This window comes from Ceratina calcarata, unplaced genomic scaffold, assembly GCF_001652005.2.
Source record: "Ceratina calcarata isolate Rehan_Ccalc_2016 unplaced genomic scaffold, ASM165200v1 scaffold443, whole genome shotgun sequence".
In the NCBI taxonomy this organism is placed as follows: domain Eukaryota; kingdom Metazoa; phylum Arthropoda; class Insecta; order Hymenoptera; family Apidae; genus Ceratina; species Ceratina calcarata.
Window position 1 is genome coordinate 7,545 of NW_017168153.1, and position 8,537 is coordinate 16,081.

General features: G+C 38.1%; 1 long non-coding RNA gene across 1 annotated transcript in view; it reads left to right on the forward strand.

Annotated features, from left to right (window-relative positions):
- The window catches only part of LOC113464616 (uncharacterized), a 39,115-nt gene that overhangs the window by 3,447 nt on the left and 27,131 nt on the right, over positions 1-8,537 (forward strand). Inside the window, exon 2 of the long non-coding RNA XR_003389467.1 lies at positions 97-547. This is a non-coding gene — a long non-coding RNA (uncharacterized LOC113464616). The remainder of the gene's footprint in view (positions 1-96; positions 548-8,537) is intronic.

Below are 8,537 nucleotides of genomic sequence, written 5' to 3' on the forward strand. Positions count from 1 at the left end.
TGTTATAATTTGCAATTGCATATCCTTAAACAGTTTTAAGTTTCCCAACCATTTTCCTAATTCTAGTAAATACGTTCGAAATCGTTTTGCTTGCAGAATCATTCGGGGTATTTTTCACGGTATGTATCAGCGCGCAAAACTGTCTCGTCCCTCGCACCTATTCTGCTCAAGGACCACGTGGCGAGGAACACGCGAGACGATGATCGTACGAGCGTGGCCTTGCGCCGAGACGCACGTGTTCCCGTGCTCGACGTTCGCCTCCGGCCTTGAAATTCGTACGAATCGGCAAGTTTCGGTTTCTCATCCGTCGCGTTACCCGAGGCGCCACGCCGCTCGCCGTGATAATCTCCGTTTACGGGAGCGACCGGAGGCGGGCTGATAACGATATGCACTTCTCGGCCTGGGAGCGCATCGCCGTTCTCCTCGTGCCGAAAACAGCCGGCCTTGATCTTCGATCCACGCCTTCGGAAACGTGTTATCAGCTTATCGGCGAGATCGTGGATATCGCGTGCCTCCGACGGAGGTGGAAGGTGGCCCGCGCGTGACGGTGAGTTCTCTTTATTGCCTTTGTCTCTCCGCCTGCCTGTTTTATCACGCGAGGACTGTTTATGCGGATTAGACGCGTTGTAAATTACAATTAACGTCGCTACGGAGTTTAACAAAGGAAATTTTGATGAATGGGTCGGGTGATCGCCAGATCAGACGGTGTTTTATTATCCTTTGTCTAATCATTTGGTGGACTCGTCTGTTTTTTGTTAAATGAACATGTTTCAAAACTGAATATGGAGCGTGGTTTTGAAACAATGTTTAAAAAATGCGACGGTATCGGGAAGTCGATGTCGGTTATGCTCGCGTTTTACGTGAGATCTCTGACGTGTTTCGACGATTACGTAAAGCAGCTCTGCCCTTGTCCTCTTCGAATGATCGATTAGTCTCGAGAATTCTTGTATGACCGCGTGCATCTATATAGACAAAATGAAATGATGAGGATGCTCACTATTAGATTATGAATTATATAGACTTAAAACAAAATTAAGTATACTAGGAAATGTAGGATTGGAAACGAGTGAATAAATGAAAATCTTTTTATTCCACTTTTTGCTTTTATATTTGCCTGCATACTGTGAAAAACGCACTGGAAGTAAAGCACAAAAGACAGTTTGGCACCCTTTTAAGGTCCATCCCCACTTTCGATATTCGTACGCGATTGTCATCGATGAAAATCGAGTGATAACGTTTTTAGAAACTTGAAGAACGGCGAGCATTCATTTATCTCCCTAGTCAATTACTGATAATGAAATATAATTATAATTATTGTAAAAAGTTTCCAATATTTTATTTAACACCTATAACAAAACAATTAACTAAACAGAAAGGGAAACAAAACTTGGTGTTTAACATGTTAGCTATATAACTTTTTCAATTTATTGTACATTCCAATTTAACTCATGATGCAGCCATTTGTACGTGGCAAAACGTTTTTCATTTCAACGCATATTCAACGAATTCCAGCCAGGTTCCTGTTAGCAAATATCAAAAGTGAACAATTTATCTTCGTCTTTTAAAACATTGTACATAGTTTTGATTTTAACAATTTCTCTCTCTAGTCAAAAATTCTGTATGAAAAAAACAGGTCGAGCAAGTTTATAAATCTTACTTCTCTGTAAATGTAGTTTTTCCTAAAAGTTTATCGCTATGAATATTGAAGATAGCTTTTTGTCATATTTCTTAAACTCTTAGCTCATGCAACCTTCATTGTACACAGCAAACGTTTTTATTTATCATTATTAATATTCATGAATGCCTCATAAATTTCATTAAAACTCAAAACGTTTCGAATCGTTCTTTTAATTATCTGTCCGTAGTATTACGCGCGCATGTATATGTGCACACGTGTTATTGCTCTGTTATCGGCCGCGATATCATCATCGGTGTGATTCAACGCGCAGACGAGTTCAAGTACAGATTTCGATAGTCGTCAGATCTTAACCTCGAGCAACGTCGCGATCGTTCCAATCGCCGCTTCGCAGAAAACTTTATCTACGATTGAGTTTCCTCGTAGTACTCTGATTTCCGACTTTACTAATAGTTTATTGCCTAAACTTTTGAGTAATGGGACTTTCCTTCATGATTCGATGATTTGTTTATGACTTAACTTCAGATATTTTTCTATAAAAATATTATTATAGTTTTGGATTTCTCTTTTATTCAAGGCTACGAATTTATTTGTGCATCTAATCTATCGATTAACCTTCGCTGACTATTCGCGTTTCGCACTAGGAACGCGTGTATCGTCCGAGGGCGCGTAACTAAAACGAAACTAAAACTGTCGCAAGGACGAAGAACGGTCCGTCCGAGTTCGCGCAAGCGTTTCGGCCTTCGGCGTGACTCCTGGACCGAAAAGATCGAAGTATCATCGTCCGAGGAACCGGCGGCGGCGGCGGCGGCGTGGCGTCGGTACGTACGTCTATACATAACGCTGACATAACAATCGGCACGCGTTTCAGTCTGTGTAAAAAATAAAGTTCCACGGCCTCGAGGGCCTCCGTGAAGAAGCTTATGCGATTGCCGGATTTAGGTACGTCCGTATCAGATTATCGGCCGGAGATATCTTCGGCAGGTGACGTCAAATCAATAGAATCAGCGATCTTACCGAAATCTTTTGTCTCACAAATTAAATCGCGGTCCCAATTATTTCTCGAAAAATGTTTTGCAAGAAGATCGAACGGTCTCATTTATACGGCTTTGTCGTTTGTATAGTATTTGTTCCTCGATCTTCTATATAAGGTAATTTGATCAACAATCTTTTGGCAAACGACAGGCGTGATTGAAGACTTTTTTTTAGAACGGAATCCGTCAGATTTTGTGAGAATAAACTCGAAACTGTTGATCGTATTCTTTTTCTGTTATCGAGCTTGTCTGCAGTCTTCCCCTTTTTTTTTTTATTATCTGCTATATTTCGTTTTGACGAGTCCGCGCGAGAGCGGAACACGCACGTGGTTACCGATCACGTTGTTCGAGGTTATGATCGAACGAGCAACCGGATCCGCACTTGAACCCGGCCGCTTATCGCGATAACACGTATTGCCGGTTATCTGAGATCTGGATATAAACCCGTTGCGTGTGTTTGTGCGGCGCGGTAAACAGAGGATCTTTGAAATTATCGCGGGGCGATCGTTCAGTATCGATCGTTCATTAGACTTAGAACGCTTCCACGAGGTGTCTGATAATTATTTTAAATTCTATTTGAATTGTTGTAAATGATGTGATAACAACCATGAAATAAATCATACAATGAATAGTTTTAATAAAATTCTTCAGATGAAAGGATATAAACAATTTTCGTATAACAATTTTAATAAGTTTTTATATTTGTTAGAATTATTAATGAACAGCAGAACGTAGGATCAGTTTTATAGAAGATCATCGTAAATTGGACTTAAATCGACATTTATAAATTCGTGAGAATTGCAAATCAACGACAAGGTCTGTTCTATAGAATTTCGTTATAAATTGAGCTTTCAATTCGTGGAAGAGATCAGTTTACAATAAAGTCAGATAAAACAGAGGTAACAATTTCAATGAAAAATGAGCAATTTTTAAATTTGTTACAAGTATTACTAAATGAACAGCAGAACGTAGGACAAATCTTTTAGAATCCTCGTAAATTGAATTATATCGACATTTCTTAATTCGTGAAAATTACAATGTAGTTCCAACCATTTAATAAACCATACAATAAATATTGAATAGTTTTAATTTTATTCTGCAGATGAAAGGACATAAACAATTTTCATGTAACAATTTCAATGAGGAGATTTGAAGCTTATAAGAGTTATTAATAAATGCAGAGCAGAACGTACGACCATGTACGACCTGTTCTATGGAATTCCATAATAAATTGAATTTAGATCGACATTTTTAAATTGGTGAAAAATACAAATGAACGACAGAACCTGTTCTATAGAATTCCGTTATAAATTGAGCTTTCGGTTCGTGGAAGAGGTCGATTTACAGCGACGACGCTAGATAGAATAGAGTTAACTTCTTTCTGAGAAGACTTGTAAGATAGACCTGACATGTCAGCGGTTTGACTCACGTTTTCCTCGAACGGCAAGCAATCTGTGAGACACGCGTGCCTGACTTTTTCGAAAACAAGATAGAGACCCGCAAAACCGACTACGGCTTTTCTACTAACGCGCTGTCCTTGGGGCAATCTCGTCCTTGCGACGGATCCTTGAAGCATCTTTGACGTCGAATCAAGGCTCGCCCGGAGCAGTGCCTGGTAAAAAGCGCCTTGGTGACCTTTCGAATTACCGCGCAAAAAATCTACGACCTCAAGTTAATTTAACCCTCGCTTGACTCGTCCTTCCGTCTCATTGCATCAAGTAATAAAAGAAACACCTCTGTGACCTTTCGTATTATCATGTAAAAAAATCGAAACCTCTACTGAGTTTAACCCTCGTTTGACTCGTCCTTTCATTTCATTCAAACAATAAAATAATTGAATTTTATTCTGATTTATAATTTAGCATGGAAGCTAAAAAGATGACATGAAGGCGAATTTACTTCCTCATTTGTCTATTCATCAAATCGAAAGTAATTGAAGCTAACTTAAATTACTAAGCCTTTTAATATTCTTTCGCAAGTGTAAAAAGATGTACGCCGTTTAAATATCGCAATTAAATAAGAAGGGTGTTTTACGACTGACTGTTCACCTTAAAAGGGTATTTTCGAATTTGCCCGTCAAACGTTTCCAAAGTTTGAATCAATTATGTGTACAGCTTATTTGCGGAGCATAAATCATCGCGTCGTTTCGTCACGTTGACGATTTGCTTACACGCGTCAAATAAATTGCCTGTATCGTCGTCAGCGTAAACACGGCAATATATATTTCGTTCGTTTCCTTCTTTTAGACTCTCTTATCCAATGTGTGTACATGCATCAAACGTAAACGAATTCGTTGCATCACGCAGACTGCATTCTAAACCATATTCTTAATTACACGCCGTTTTCCATATCAGATATTAGCCTAATAAAATTGTTTAATGTATAATACAAATTCTACGAAAATGGAAACCTCGTATTTGCTTCACACGTACAATTACCTTCTCATTATCGTTACTATAAATTCGTCTGCGTTACGAAAAGGACCAGTCGTAATAAATGAATAGATAATTGATAACAATAATCAGACCGCGGATTTTTTAATAAAAGTATATAAAACAATTGACATGAACCTCGTGAGATTATAAAAATCTGCATAAATTCAAAATACGTTTCAGAAAATATAAGTCCTATTAATGACAATCAATAATTCTCGTTCTCAATTGATTACTATTGTAACGTCAGACGTTGAAAATTCTCTTCCCGTCGGACAAGATCATTTCCGAAAATATCAGCCGCGAGGCTAGTGTAACACCAAACGCGTCGGATCTCTAGAGGTCAATTGGACCGGGTGCTATTCTATCGTATTTCAACCGAGGACCTTGTCCGGCTCGCGATCAGACTTCGATTCGTCGATAGGAACCGGCCTGCCTGCTTACCCGTGGCTCGTGCTCATTCCGCTTACGTGAGATACCGTTCCGAGGCCGCGGACTATCCAGCGTGCGCGTGTCACGCTCGTTCATCAACTGACTTTAACGATTAATTATTAATAGGTCTCGGGCTTCGATGCATTTATGCGAAAATTTAAATATCCAACTAATGTATAGAACTGTTCGGAATATTAAAAGCCGAATGGTCATCGCGATACTTAAATGCGCACCTAAAATGCATTTATTAAAACTGATACCATGAGCGTTTCATTTTATATAAAAATTGCAATATTTAAATGTGTATCTATAATTTCTTAAATTTATATCATAAATGTGTTCGTATAAAAATTGATAGCTGAATTATTAATGAAACAGTTAATGGTGGAAATATGTTAGGAAGATGAAAAGGGATCTGGAGTGTCATAAAGGCGTGACGCAATGTAACGGAAGTGTTTCTCATATTTCCAAAATCTGAGCGAAAACAAACGGCAGACGCTTTCGTAACCGCGTCAATCGAGTTTTCGACAGTGTATATGTATTATTTCTTTTCACGCTCTGCTGGTGCTTTTCACTCACAATCACGCTTTCAATGATTGCGTATATAGTTGCTTTACATAATAGGAAAGAATCAGAGTCTTTAGAGACTGTTAAATAAGCTCGGAAGTTTGTCACTTTATATAAACAATTCTATGAACTTCATTACTCAATGCTTTTAAGGTTTATAGTTAATTATTGATTCTAAAAAAAATCTGCATTTCATTCGAATTCTGTTTAATATTAAATCAGAGCAGGCCTTGTAATTTTGGTAATTCAATTCTGATAATTATTATGATTTGTCATTTTATTTAAATAGTTTCTTGAATTTAATTTTTTCCAAGGCTTCTAAAGATTACAGTTTATTACTGCTTACTATAAAATCTTTGTGTTCTGTTGCATAGTTATTTGTATTTAATTTGAATTCTACTTAACAGTAAATGAAGAAAGCCCTTTTTTGTAGCTGCGTTAGTCGAATTTCCGTTAGTATACATTATTTTTTTTCACGGCTTGTTCAACTTCGATGATTACACAGTTGTTTGAAATAACAGAAAAATATACATAAGCCTTTACAGACTGTTAAATAATTTCAGTAACTTCCCACTTTATTTAAATAGTTTTGTGAAATCCATTTTTTGTCTTATGCTTTTAAAGCTTAGAATTTATTATTGGTTCCTACTGAATATTTCTGTTGCACAATTCTCTGCATTTCATTTGAATTCTTAGCGGTAAACTAGAACGGACCTTGTAATTTGTACCATACAATTCCGTTAGTTAAGAATACAAACAGGTGACGGTAATCGAATTACATAATTCTTTCCAAGCCGTTCTACCCGTTTTCAAAAAATATTGCGCTATGTCCAGTAGCCCATGCCATACTCGTGTCCATACGTGACTACATATATCATCGCACTTGGGTTGAAAATAGAACATTTGCGTTTGCACTATAAACATTCGTTGCAACATTGTGTTCCAAACGAAAGTCAGTTCAGCAAACGATTCCTTGTGAGTCCCGGCACATGGCCGGAATGCAAAGTAAATTGCTTAAAAACTGAACTTAACTATCAACAGCTGTTTAAGTAGAATAAACATAATATAATGTTTGAGAATATAAATTCGTTAAGAATGAAACTCTCTTAGTAAGTACGAATGGGTCGTTCGGGATGGGCGTTGCGCGATAAACGGGTGCTAACGCTTTTGTTCTTGCTGACAGCGCAGCTGGCGACTCGGCAAGGACAACGGACACGCGTGTTAACCACAGAGGTCCGCGCGAGGCTTCTGTATCTCGCGGATTTCGTCGGTTCGAAACGTCTCGCGGCGAACTCTGAACATCCGCGCGTTGACAGAGAGTCACACGGCTCGCCGCGCGGCCTTGTCCTTGGGCATAATCTTTCCTCGTTATCGGACGACGCCGAGGCTGCGGTCGCGTCGGGCTAGTCAGCGATTAGCCGCTCTGACTCCCGCTCCACGCTGCCGTGCGTCAGCCTTCCTTTTATATTCTTGAATAATAATAAACTTCGGTGCGCTGTTCCTACATTCCACGAATTGCCAATCTTTTATATGAACCTTTTTTTCATTCTTCTGCAAATCTCTCTTAATTCAGTGACTTAATTGTCTTTGCATGCGCCTTCTACTGTAAATGTATATAAATAATATATGTATTATAAAATAAACATCATATAAGCCTCTTTGTATTTTGTCAGATATCTATTTATTTAATATCTATTTATTTAATCTATTTATTTGCCAGCCATTTTTATTTATACATATTACTGCTTATTTTATATTTAACGTATGAGAGATTTCAGACTGCGTTTATTGCAATAAAGTAATTAATATTTCTTGATGTAGAATTCGTATTGTTGATTTAATTACAAGAGAAACAAAGAGTTTATTAAATCAAGGTCCGTTTCTGCGAACGCTATCGAGGTTTGTTTTTCAACTTTGCAATCGACGTGTCGGATGTTTTATTGTTTGTCTCTTTGATCGTTGAAAGAAAAAAAGTTCGACGAAAACAAATCGTTTATTGGTTGTATCTGGAGGCTTGCTACACGCGTGATACAATTTTTCTTTTTTCAATGACAAATCCGTTGCGTCAACGTGAATTACGATATTCATATTCATCTTGATTATGCCGGGGAACTATATTGTCATAAGTGAGACAGGATTCCATGTAATCCGTCGTCCGCATCGTTTCCTTCGATTCTACGATTTATTTACCATATGTACATACGTTTGGTAACACGATGATTAATCAGTTCTCGTGACACGTTGTTTTGTAGAACTGTTTGCTCCAATTACTGTTGCCTACTTATTTCGACCGCGGTTGCGACATTCCAATCACGAAATTGGCGCAACGGACTTGAACTTCGACCTAAAATCTTTTCAGGGTTCGTCAACAATGAGCTGGTAACGCCGAGTCCATGTCTGACATTAATGTAACTATGTATTACGTTACAGGTAATG